This window comes from Monodon monoceros, unplaced genomic scaffold, assembly GCF_005190385.1.
Source record: "Monodon monoceros isolate NGI ecotype Baffin Bay Population unplaced genomic scaffold, NGI_Narwhal_1 Super_Scaffold_20, whole genome shotgun sequence".
Lineage (NCBI taxonomy): Eukaryota > Metazoa > Chordata > Mammalia > Artiodactyla > Monodontidae > Monodon > Monodon monoceros.
Genome location: NW_021703777.1, coordinates 77,928,593 through 77,942,613, shown reverse-complemented (window position 1 = coordinate 77,942,613; position 14,021 = coordinate 77,928,593). Strand labels below are relative to the sequence as shown.

Below are 14,021 nucleotides of genomic sequence, written 5' to 3'. Positions count from 1 at the left end.
GGTCTACTACTGTGAAAATATTTTTTAGTATTTTTGTTTCCAGTTGCACACTCATTTAAAGATTGCAGGGAAGAAGTTGGAAAATAAAATAGAAGTCATTCAGCCTCTTTCTACAACAATATTCTTGGAAAAAAACAAAAGCAGCCATGAAATCACAGAGGGGTTTATTCTGGGGCATCTCATCAAGGCTGAATTGGCTAAGTGATGCATAAACCTTTAGAATTCACTTAAATGCTTTCAGGAAAGCAAGCAATGGAAAGAAGGCTGGAAGGAACGAAGGGAGGGAGGAAGAGAGAGAGAGAAAGAAGGAAGAAAAGAAGAAAGTAAGGAAAGAGGAAGGAAGGAAGGGAGGGAGGGAGGGAGGGAGGGAAAGAAGCAGGGAAGGGGGAAGGGAGGAAACATAAACAAACACGTGCAAAAATAAAACAACAAAACCCCAAAGCAAACTGCTGTTAGATACAAGATTGAAAGTAGATCTCTGGCAACAAACTAGGTTTCAGGACATGCCACTTTCACTCAAGTTACAAGAGCCTGGAGAAATTTTTAAAACTCAAAGCATAAAAAAAAGCTGGGAGAGAAAGATAACCTGGCTTACACACGTGGATTCTCAGGAAACTGCTCCACCCATTAAATCCTAAAATACCTGAGTACTTAGTTAATTGTCAGGTGCTTCAGTTCTCACAGAGTTACTAAGAACAACTTTTGAATTTCTTGGGCTAAGAGACAGAGGATGTCAGTTGAGTTGGCACACAAAATTAAACATCTTAACTACTATATTGTCAACTTAGCTTCTGATTATTTTCCAGAGTTCACTGACCCACTTTACTTCCAGATGGCTAGCGACATGTGATGTGCAGAAGGGAGAAGGCTAGGTTGAGGAAAGATTAATGCTGGGTTGGCTTAAATTGCTTAAATTCACAGATTTGATTTTTTTGATTTGTTTATACGTAATAACGTGTTAGCAAAATTGCTCAAATAACATAATTATTTATCTCATTTGAGTATGGTATGAAAATAATATATAAACAGTAGGTAGTATTACAGGCATTTATTTCATAGCATTGCATTTTAGTTATAAACGTTTACTTTATTTGTATTGCAATTATGATATTTATTTTGGGAGAAACCACTTTACTGTGGCGGGTGGATTAAAACAATGGCCACAATACTTCCTCGCATCCCTGTATGCACACCCCTTGGCAAAGTGAGTTTACAGTTCCTTCTATCAAGATCTGGATTCTATTTTCTCACCCCTTGAATGTAGTCAGATGGCTTGCTTTGTTGAATAGGACTTTGGCAAACGTGATGCTGGCATAAGATTCAAATGTTCTTGAGCATTCGGGCTTGCCCTCCCTGGCTGTGGTAAACATAAGGCCATCACTCTGTGAACAAATTACTAGCCATTTTAAAATACACAGTTCAGTGACATTTAATACATTCACAATGTGGTAAAACCACCACCTCTATGTAGGTTGTGTAGGAAATATTTCCATCACCTCCAAAGAAAAACCCATACCTTTTAAGTTCCTCATTGACCACCCCCGCCCGCCCCCTGCCCCAGCCCCTGGCAACACTAATCTGCTTTCTTTTTAAAAATTTAAAAAAAATTTTTAATTTTACTTATTTATTTTGCGGTACGTGGGCCTCTCACTGCTGTGGCCTCTCCCGCTGCGGAGCACAGGCTCCAGACGCGCAGGCTCAGTGGCCATGGCTTACGGGCCCAGGCGCTCCGCGGCATGTGGGATCTTCCCGGACCGGGGCACGAACCCGCGTCCCCTGCATCGGCAAGTGGACTCTCAACCACTGCGCCACCAGGGAAGCCCACTAATCTGCTTTCTGTCTCTATCTATGGCTTTACCTATTTTGGATATTTATATAAATGCAATAACACAATATGTGACCTTTTATGTGTGGCTTTTTTTGAGATTAGCAAAATATTTCTGAGGTTCATGTACATTGTTGCATGTATCAGCACTTCATTCTTTTTATGCTGAATAATATTCCATTGGATGTATATACCACATGATCTTTATCCACTCATCTGTAGATGAAGATCTGGATTGTTTTCACCTTTTGGCTAAAGCAAATAGTGCCTCCATGAACATTCATATACAAGTATTTGTTTGACTACCTGTCTTTAATTCTTTTGGTATATAAGCTAAGAGTGGAATTGCAGGGTTAGATGGTAATACTGCATTTAATTTTTTTGAGAAACTGCTAAAAACTGTTTCAACAGTGCCAGCGCCACATTGCCCTGGTACATCCCCTCCATCAATGTACAAGAGTTCCAGTCAATTTCTCCCCATCCTTGCTGACACTTGTAATGTTTCATTTCTATTATTATTATTATTATAGCTACTCTTGTGGATGTGAAGTGGTATCTCCCTGTCATTTTGATTTGCATTTCACTAATGACAAATGATACTGAGAATCTTTTCATGTTCTTGTTGGCTCTTTGTATATCTTTAAAAAAAAATGTCTATATAAGTCCTCTGCCTATTTTTTCCAGTTTTATAGAGAAACAATTAACATATATTACTGTGTAAGTTTAAGTCATACAGCATGATAGTTTGATTTACATATACTGTGAAAGGATTACCACAATAGGTTCAGCTAACATCCATCTTCTCATATAGATCCAACAAAAAGAAAAGAAAGAAAAAAGAAAAAATGTTTCCCCTGGTGATGAGAAGTCTTAGAAATTACTCTCTTAACAGCTTTCCTATGTATCGTACGTCAGTGTTAGCTATAGTTGTCACATTATTCATTACATACCTAGTCCTTATGTATCTTATAACTGGAATTTTCACTTTTTGACCAACTTCATCTTTTTTTCCTCAGAAAAAAAAAAAACCCATATTTATTTAGTTAAACATTTCCCCTGACCTAAAGAGGAAGATGTCAAAAACAAACAAACAAACACCTAGGACATATACATAAGCATGTAGCCCCACCTCCACCCTGGAACCCAGATAACCTACAAGCAAAAATAAGGGCGAAGTTCCATTCCAGAGATAAAATTGTCTTTGCTTCTGGAAGATATTTCCATATCCTCTTCCTCTCTCTTCTTCTCATAGCCACTTGGGCCTTCAGAATAGCAGTTTTTCCCTGGCCAGCCCCAGAGCCTTGGTTTGTATTTTTCATGTTCTTTAACATGGGTGCATTTTTCAGCATGTCAGGCAAAATCGGAAGGCAGATTTTGCTGCCATGGATGTACACCTGCTCCAGCTGTGCCACTAGGCTGTCTTTGGACTGTGATGTTGGACAGCTACCTGTCCATGCTGTGCTTCACCTCAATGAGCTTACCTTTATACACCTTGCTGGTGTTTGTCTCACCTGTCCTGACGTGGCCCTCGGCCCCATGTAGGGCTTTAAATGGCACAACGATAGCCATCTTGGTGGGAAGAGAGTTGATCTACAGTTTTTTGATTGGCTTATTTGTCTTCTTTTGTTGAGATCTAAGAATTCTTTATATATTTTGGACACTAAGCCCTGTTAAAATATTTGATTTGCAAGTATTTTCTGCCAACCTGTATATTGTCTCTTCCCTCTCTTGGGACAGCTAGAATTCTCATACATTGCTGTTTGGAAGGCAAAGCTGTATAGGCATTTTGAAAGTAGGTTGGCAGAGTCTTTTCCTGTTAAACAATTATTTATTATATAATTCTGCATTTTCACTCTTAGGACATTTTCCAAGAGAAAAGAAAACTTATTTCAACACAAAGACTTTTATGTGAATGCTCATAGAAGCACTATTTATAATTGTTAAGAACTAGATTTAATGCAATGTTCATCAAATAGTGACTGGATAAACAAAACAAGTTGTGCTCTATGCATATTAAATATCAAGGACACATAAATATAATTATCTATATACTATTGACTCACTGTGTTTGACCCACTTAATTTCAAGAAGTATTTACGTGGACTGAGACTACTCTTGCAATGTAAGTAGGACTTAATTTCAAAATCATATTTTTAAAATTTATATTTCATAAATCATTTTTATTAAATAATAAATGTTCTACTATTCATTATTTGATATTTTACTTACATTTTATACTTTTCTGGGAAGTTTAATGACATAGTAAAATAATTACAGAGAAATGAAGCAAATACAGTATAATTTATTTTATCTTAAGCTTATTCCCTGAAAAAACAAAGTGGTTTCATGCATTTTAAGCATGTCAAAAGCAGACAGACTAGTATCAAAAAATGCCTAAAATCTTAAAAAGAAAATTTTTTGCCATACTCTCATTTATGTAGTTGTAAATTTATTACTTTAACTTTTTGATTTCTGATAATACGTTTCAAAGAAAACATTTTAATGACAAATTATTAGCTACAAAATCAGCATTTTCAAACTGTCATTGACAAGAAAATGATAAAGACAATCATAATACTTTTATAAGGGGAAAATCCATTTGTGAGTCAATCAGAAAATTAAATAAGAAAATATTTATGGTAGTGGCTCATTCACCTGCAGTAGTTATATTAGGTTACAGTTCCCTTTATGAAAAATATTTTCCGGGACAAAAATCACTTAAACATATTTTAAATGAAACTAATTTAGTAATAATAGCAAATACTTCTATATTTTTTACTAAATTTCACACACTATTGTATTTGCTTTATATATATTAACTCAGTCCATGCAACCCTATGTCAAGAGTACTATTATTGTTCCTATTTTAGAAGTAAGAAAATTGAGGTGTAAAAACACAATTTGCAGATACTTATCCAAAGAATACATGATGCAGCTTAGACACAAATTTAGGGGTCTAATTCAAAGACTTTTTTTTTTTTAAAAGAAAGAATTATGCTGTGCTGTCTCTCTTAAGATTAAAATGTTAACTTTAGTGCAACAAACTTTAACTTTAATGCAACAAACAATATAGCTATGCTTCCAGAATTATGTCTGTGAGGAAATTCCACTTGCAGAAGAAATGCTTCTTGGGTCATCACTTGTTTTACAAATGAAGAGGAGGTTGCCAAGGTCATGCCCTCTCTTAAAATATGAGCTTGAACTACTGCAGTGGGAGCCAAGTTTAGTTCAGAAGAGCTCCCCTGAAGTGAGCTGCCAAGAGTAGTACTAGCCTAGGGGTAAAGCCTGGGGCCAGAAGCAAGGTGAAGAATTCTATCTGAGCACATCAACCTGAAGTTAGGGACCACAAGTCAAAGTGACTCAAGAAAAATAAAAAACCTGAAAGATTCTATAACTATTAAAAAATTCCATTACTCTAGGAGATGGCTCATAAAGGATATTGCTGCGATTTATGTCAGAGTGTTCTACCTATGTTTTCCTCTGAGAGTTTTAGTGTCTGGTCTTACATTTAGGTCTTTAACCCATTTGGAGTTTATTTTTGTGTATGGTGTTAGAGAATGTTTTAATTTCATTCTTTTATTTGTAGCTGTTCAGTTTTCCCAACACCATTTAAGAGACTGTCTTTCCTCCATTGTATAGTCTTGTTTCCTTTGTCATAGATTGACCATAGGTGCATGGGCTTATTCCTGGGCTTTCTATCCTGTTCCATTGACCTATATTTCTGTTTTTGTGCCAGTACCATATGTTTCATGACTGTAGCTTTGTAGTATCAGCCACTATGGAGAACAGTATGGAGGTTCCTTAAAAAACTAAAAATAGAACTACCAGATGATCCAGCAATCCCACTCTTGGGCATATATCTGGAGATAAACATGGTTCGAAAGGATACATGTACCCCAATGTTCATTGTAGTGCTGCTTACCATAGCCAAGACATGGAAGCAACCTAAATGTCCATCAATGGATGAATGGATAAAGAAGATGTGGTACATATATACAATGGAATATTAGTCATTAAAAAGAATGAACTAATGCCATTTGCAGCAACATGGATGGACCTGGAGATTATCATACTAAGTGAAGTAAGTCAGACAAAGACAAATATCATATGATATTGCTTACATGCAGAATCTTTAAAAAAATGATACAAATGAACTTATTGACAAAACAGAAACAGACTCACAGACTTAGAGAATGATCTTATGGTTAGCAGGGGGAAGGGTCGGGGGGAGGGATACATTGGGAGTTTGAGAGTGACATGTACACACTACTATATAAAAAATAGGTAGCCAACAAGGACCTACTGTATAGCACACAGAACTCTGCTCAATATTCTGTAATAACATAAATAGAAAAATAATTTGAAAAAGAATAAATACATGTATATGTAAAAAAAAAATTTTTTTAACGGTTATAAGAGAAAAAATTTCCAGTACCAATATAATCTGTGTTTCTAAAACAGTAGCCCACAATTTAAATATTGGAATTTTAAATTACATTAGTAACAATGGCAGTGAAATTAAAATTATTGAGAATAAATTTGAAAACATACATGTAAGACATCTGTGCAGAAATCTGTAAAACTGTTGAAAACTTTGAACAAGGACTAAATTAATGGAGAAATATCCCATGTTCATTCATAGGAAATATCAGTATCATACAGGTATCTGTTATTTTCAAATTGATCTATAGATTTATTATAATTTCAACCAAAATTTCAATAGGGTTGTATGATAAATGTGACAAGCTGAAACTAATAATGAATGAGGAGGGCCAACTTTTCCAGTATGCAATGTAAGCACAAGGATAGAAAACAAATGACCACGAGAAAACTGTAGAGAACCCAGGGACTTACCCCTAGATATTTGAAAATGCTATATATAGGACAAAGATGAAATCAAAAACTTGTGGAGGAAAACAGAGTATTAAATAAATGAAACAGAAAATTATGTTCATAAGTAAGATAAAAAAAAGTGATGCTTATACCTTACAAAACAATGGATCTCAGATAGATTAAATAGGAAAATATATTTTTTTTAATTTTTAACTAAAAGGGCATTAATATTTCAGCACTGAAGGAGGAAAATGTTTCTTAAGCAAACTCTCAAAACGACTATTTGTAAAGAAAAAATTGATACATTTCACAATATAAAAATTAAAAACATGTCAATTTAAAAAAAAAACACTGTAACAAAACTAAAAAGACAAGTCTCTTGGTTGAAGGCAATAGGACTATAAAGAGCTGAGGATGGTAGTATACAGATTAATTTTTTTAAATTAAAATTTAAAGTAACAAAAATAATGTAATGAGATGTGCAGAAATTTCCCATAAGTCTAAGTACATATGGACAACTAATACAGAGAAGTATACTCTGTTTCATAAAAATCAGGAAAAGACAAATTAAGGACAAAATGAGAAAGTATAAACTAAGGACAAAATGAGAAACTACATTTTACTGAACAGTTGGCAGAAATATGGGCTGGGATGTGGGTCATATGGAACTACCTGCTGATGGCGGTGTACGTTGATAAAACAAAGTTGGAAAGCCTTTGGTTTTGTCTTGTAGGATTGAACATAAAATCCTCTATCTTCTAGCCATTCCTATTAGTATAATCTCTGGAGAAACTTTTGAACTTGGGTGCAGGAATGTACAAGAACATTCATAGAAATTTTATTTTTAAATATTTTTTAAAATAGGCACAAATTGTCTACCTGCATGACAATGGATAATAAGTTGTGATAAGGTCACCATAGTCTGTAGTAGTGTAAATGAATGAATTACAACTATACACAGCAACATGGATAAATTTAAAAAATTACAATGTTGGAAGTCTTTTAAAAATCACAATGTTGGAAGTCTCAGGATACTACCTGTATGGTGATGTTTTTATGAAATTCAAAAATAAGCAAAACTAAATTGTATGTTTTATAACTTGTATATTTTACATCTATTGTTCACTCTATTAAATATTACTGTGAAAGGATAAAACAATGTATTTTTACTTACATTTTATTTATTTATTTATTTATTCTTTTCTACTGTCTTTTTAAAAAATTTTATTGGAGTATAGTTGATTTACAATGTTGTGTTAGTTTCAGGTGTACAGCAAAGTGATTCAGTTTTACATAAACATATATTCATTCTTTTTTAGATTACTTTCTCATACTGGTTATCAGAGAATATTGAGTAGAGTTCCCTGTGCTATACAGTAAGTCCTTGTTGATTATCTATCTTATATGTAGTAGTGTGTGTATGTTCGTACACATACTTACATCTTACTTAAAAAGTGAATCCAGAAAGTGTTCGCACATTTCAAATCTGACCACTCTCCACTACAACTCTTTTCACCACTGACTCTCCACTTTAGTTGAGCATTTCTACATTATATCCTCTAAAGCTAATCTGATTATTTTTCTTTTATGATAGTAATTAATGTTTATCCTTTTAGACTGAATTAAGACTTTTTTTTAGTTATAACATGCTTCAGTTAAAAACCATATCTAAATTTTTGTGGCTAAAATATAATGATAATATAATTTATCTGATTTTAATTTCTAAAACAAATATTTAAGGTAGTTATGTGGATTATTCTAAACTAATTTATGCACATGTAAATAAAAATAAAACTCAACTAGCTTAAAGGGAATAAAAGGAATCTTGTTTCAGCTCTGAATACCTCTGGGTTATCATTTTTAGGTAAGTTTATCCATATGGTGTGTGGGATCTCCATAAACAGATCCAAAACTACATGGTCATTACATCTGTTATTGTGGAAATAAAGACAAAAAAAGACTGCCATGTTCTTTGCAATCTGCATGCTCAAGGTTAAAACAGTTTTCCTTGCATTTAGCAGTCTCAGAACCGCCTTTGATTTTTTTTTTCTTTTTCTGTGGATAGGGTTTGGTTGGTGGGAGCTGTGCATATGTCTAGCCAAGGAGGAGTGAGTGGTGTCCTCATAGGTAATTTCAAGAAATAGATGTCTTTGCTCTATCCTCACGGATACATCAAACGTCATGAGAGTCTCTGGCCCGAGCAGGACATAGTTGAAATATAAAAAGCAATTTCTTTAAAGGTATGGGAACGGAGCAAGATTCTTTGTAGATATGAGTGCATAAGAGGAAGTAAGAACATAAAAAGAGCAGTAGAATGTACCCTTTCAAGGAAAGTGAAATAGAAGAGAAATAACGAGTTAAGTTTAGAGTGGAATGTGGGGTTAAAAACACTGAAAAACAGAGGGGGCACTCCAGAGTTCATTTTGGAAACAATCTGTTTCTTGAGCTATCAAACTGCCAAGTTTTGTGGCTGTATCCAGTGTTTCTTAGTCAGAAGGTAGGAGAGAGAACTGGATACAGAATTCATTTAGGTTTGGGTCGGCAAGGTGTGTTTCAAACAACAACAACAAACCCCCAACAAATCAACAAAGCAATGGATTTGAGCATTTTGTCCAGAGAGGTCAAATTTATGGATTTCAGGTTCTTGGGGTTTAGGTACTCCACAAAGAAAGAAAGTAAAAATTGAGATACTGAAAGACAATATGAAATTTAAGAGATGTTATAGTGATTATACAAGATGAGTATTCTAGGATAGACATTTCTTTTCTCATTTAATTACTAAGTCAAGGTAAAAGAGTCATGGGTGAATCGCATGATGCTCAAAGGAGGAAGATGTGATGAGTAATTAATTGCAGAATGGTGGAAAGATAGTTAGTATATGAGGGAGATTCCTCATCTTTGCAGATACCATCCTGCCAATGGCAATATCTGTCATCTATATATTGTAACTCTCAACTAATTTTCTTAGCCCAGATTTTTCTCCTGCAGTCCAGGCCTGTGTTTTCCAATATCTTCTTGGTATTTGGACAGATTACATAGGCACCTAAAACTCAACATTTGCAACACTGCATAGTATTATATTTTCCCTAAAAATCCCCCTCCATCTTTTTTCACAAGCATGGTGATTGGTACCATAGTCCCTCTCCTTGAACAAATCATATATGTGTGTGTCTTCCCTGACTTCATTTTTCTAACTCCTGCCTCCCGTTTCCAAAACCTTACAGTTTCATATGATGAAAATATTGTAAATCATGTACTGTCTTTTCATCTCCATTGGCATTGCAAATATTTATTTATCATTATAATTCTGATCTCTATATCATACTATTTCTCACTCTAATTTTTCACTTATCTTTTGTGTGTGTGCATACATGTAGAATACATATTACTACTGAATTATAAACTCTTTTTAAAAAGTAAGGTGTATTCCTACTGTCTAGGTTGTTGATGATTTTCTGGCATTTATTTACAGTGGACTGAGATTTCCAAAAACAGAGTGAAAATGTTTAGGATGGAAGGAAAACCAGTAAAGAAGCACAAAGATGTGTCAGAATGAGATTACAGATGAGGGGAGAAGATAGGAGACTTGCCAGTTTTTAATTAAGCCATTGTTTAATATGTATACCTGTTTTTGTTTCTTGTTTTGTTTCCTAATAGTCAATGAGATAATTCTGATGAAGATAGGACTTTTTTAATCCTTACTTAATATTCAAAAAATAAATTTTGTAAATATCAGGATTTTTCCTTTAAAATCACGTGTCCGGAGTGTTGGAGAGATAGGGTTAAGCTAGTTCTGAAGATACTGACTTTTTTTGTTTTTGTTTTGCGGTACACGGGCCTCTCACTGTTGTGGCCTCTCCCGTTGCGGAGCTCCAGACGCGCAGGCTCAGCAGCCATGGCTCACGGGCCCAGCCGCTCCGCGGCATGTAGGATCTTCCCGGACTGGGGCACGAACCCGCGTCCCCTGAATTGGCAGGCGGACTCTCAACCACTGCGCCACCAGGGAAGCCGTGATGCTGACCTTTTAAAGGAAACATACGGCTCAAGTGATAAATACCAAGATTTCTAACTTAGGAGGTAAATTCAAATAAAATGATAAGATTTCCATTTTGAATAACTGGATAGATGGTGGTGCTCGGACATCGCGGGAGAGGAAAAGGAGAAGGGGCAGGAAGTGGAGGGCAAAAATGAGGAGAAGGAGAAGGAAAAAAAGGAGGAGGAGGAGGAACAATTTCCAAATGAAAACGGGGTTGGGTATAATAAAGGTTGACTTTGAAGCAGAATGTGTAAAGAGTGTACAGTAGAATGATGAAAACACAGGGATTTGTTGGAACAAGTCATTACTAAGGATCTATTTTTGAGAATTATTTGCTTAAAATGATTGTTGACATTAAGAGACTATGAAAACATACGGAGGAAGTTTTATAGGTTTCATCTTTAATTTCCATTTTCAAAAAAAAGTACATGATGGCAGCTTTTCAAACACTCTTTGGAAGTAGGTAATTCCAGTATACACTCGTTCCTGTAATAATTCTAAACACTGTTAGATATAAATGAAGTAAACAATATGCACAACATTTCATCATGGTAATAGTAAATTATATTTCTTCTTTTTTTATAGATCTTTATTGGAGTATAATTGCTTCACAAAACTGTGTTAGTTTCTGTTGTACAACAAAGTGAATCAGCCATATGCATTCACATGTATCCCCATATACCCTCCCTCATGAGCCTCCCTCCCTCATGAGCCTCCCTCCCACCCTCCCTATCCCACCCCTCTAGGTCATCGCAAAGCATCGAGCTGATCTCCCTGTGCTATGAAGCAGCTTCCCACTAGCTACTTTACATTTGGTAGTGTATATATGTCACTGCTACTCTCACTTCGCCCAGCTTTCCCCCTCCCCTCACCATGTCCTCAAGTCCATACTCTATGTCTACATCTTTACTCCTGCCCTGCCACTAGGTTCATCTGTACCTTTTTTTTTTTTTTTAGATTCCATATATATGCGTTAGCATACAGTATTTGTTTTTCTTTTTCTGACTTACTTCACTCTGTATGACAGACTCAAGGTCCATCCACCTCACTACACATAATGCAATTTGGTTTCTTTTTATGGCTGAGTAATATTCCATTGTATATATGTGCCACGTCTTCTTTATCCATTCATTCTGTCAGTGGACACTTAGGTTGCTTCCATGTCCTGGCTATTGTAAATAGTGCTGCAATGAACATTGTGGTACATGTCTCTCTCTCTCTCTTTTTTTTAATAAATAAATTTATTTATTTATTTATATTTGGCTGTGTTGGGTATTTGTTGCTGCATGCAGGCTTTCTCTGGTTGTGGTGAGTGGGGACAACAAATTGTGGTTCATGGGCTTCTCTTGTTGTGGAGCATGGGCTCTAGTCATGCAGGCTTCAGTAGTTGTGCCACGTGGGCTCTAGATTGCAGGCTCAGTAGTTGTGGCTCATGGGCTTAGTTGCTCTATGGCATGTGGGATCTTCCCGGACCAGGGCTCAAACCTGTGTCCCCTGAACTGGCAGGTGGATTCTTAACCACTGTGCCACCAGGGAAGTCCCAGGTCTCTTTTTGAATTATGGTTTTTTCAGGGGATATGCCCAGTAGTGGGATTGCTGGTCATATGGTAATTCTATTTTTAGTTTTTTAAGGCACCTCCATACTGTTCTCCATAGTGGTTGTATCAATTTACATTCCCACCAACAGTGCAAGAGGGTTCCCTTTTCATCACACCCTTTCCAGCATTTATTGTTTCTAGATTTTTGGATAATGGTCATTCTGACTGGTGTGAGGTGACACCTCATTGTAGTTTTGATTTGCATTTCTCTAATAATTAGTGATGTTGAGAATCTTTTCAGGTGCCTCTTGACCATCTGTATGTCTTTTTTGGTGAAATGTCTATTTAGGCCTTCTGCCCATTTTTTAATTGGGTTGTTTGGTTTTTTTGATATTGAGCAACATGAGCTGTTTGTATATTTTGGAGATTAATCCTTTGTCCGTTGTTTCATTTGTAAATATTTTCTCCCATTCTGAGGATTGTCTTTTTGTCTTGTTTTGTCCTTTGCTGTACAAAAGCTTTAAGTTTAATTAGGTTCCATTGTTTATTTTTGTTTTTTTTTTTTTGTTTCTAGGAGGTGGGTCATAAAAGATCTTGCTGTGGTTTATATCAGAGTGTTTTTCCTATATTTTCTTCTAAGAGTTTTATAGTGTCTGGTCTTACATTTGGGTCTTTAATCCATTTGGAGTTTATTTTTGTGAATGGTGTTATGTAGTGTTCTAATTTCATTCTTTTACATGTAGCTGTCCAGTTTTCCCAGCACCACTTATTGAAGTGACTGTCTTTCCTCCATTATATAGTCTTGCTTCCTTTGTCATAGATTGACCATAGGTGCATGGGTGTATTCCTGGCTTTCTATCCTATTCCATTGATCTATATTTCTGTTTTTGTGCCAGTACCATACTATCTTGATTACTGAAGCTTTGTAGTATAGTTTGAAGTTGGAGAGCCTGATTCCTCCAGCTCCATTTTTCTTTCTCAAGATTGCTTTGGCTATTCGGGATGCTTTGTGTTTCCACGTGAATTGAAAACTTTTTTGTTCTAATTATGTCAGTCTTTTTTCTTTATTCTGTTCCTCAGCAGTTATTTCCACCATTTTGTCTCCAGCTCACTTATTTGTTCTTCTGCCTCAGTTATTCTGTTATTGATACCTTCTAGTGTATTTTTCATTTCAGTTATTGTGTTGTTCATCTCTGTTTGTCTGTTCTTTATTTCTTCTCGATCTTTGTTAAACATTTCTTGTATTTTCTCAATCAGTGCTTCCATTCTGTTTCTGAGATTCTGGATCATCTTTACTATCATTACTCTGAATTCTTTTTCAGGTAGATTGCCTATTATTTCCTCTCCATTTATTTGGTCTTTTAGTATTTTACATTGCTTCTTCATGTGTGACCCATTTTTGCCATCTCATTTTTTTTTTTTTTTTTTTGATGCATGGGATAGTGTTCCTGTCTTACTTATTGTGTTGTTTGGCCTGAGGCTTCCAACACTGGAGTTTGTAGGCTGTTGGGTACAGCTGGGTCTTGGTGCTGAGATGACGACCTCTGGGAGACCTCACTCTGATGAATATTCTCTGGGGTCTGAGGTTTTCTGTTAGTCCAGTGGTTTGGACTCAGAGCTCCCACTGCAGGAGCTTTGGCCTGAACCCTGGCTCATGAACAAAGACCCCGCATGCCATGCAGGGTGGCCAAAAGAAAAAAAAAGAGAATAATAACAAAGTAAAATATAAAATTAGACTAGGAAACTAACACATATGTTAGAAAGAATGTAAAAATAAAATATAGATGAA

General features: G+C 35.6%; 1 pseudogene; it reads right to left on the bottom strand.

The window, feature by feature from the left end:
* The window catches only part of LOC114902427, a 33,197-nt pseudogene extending 29,803 nt beyond the window's left edge, over nt 1-3,394 (bottom strand).
* Nucleotides 3,395-14,021: the final 10,627 nt, after the last annotated feature.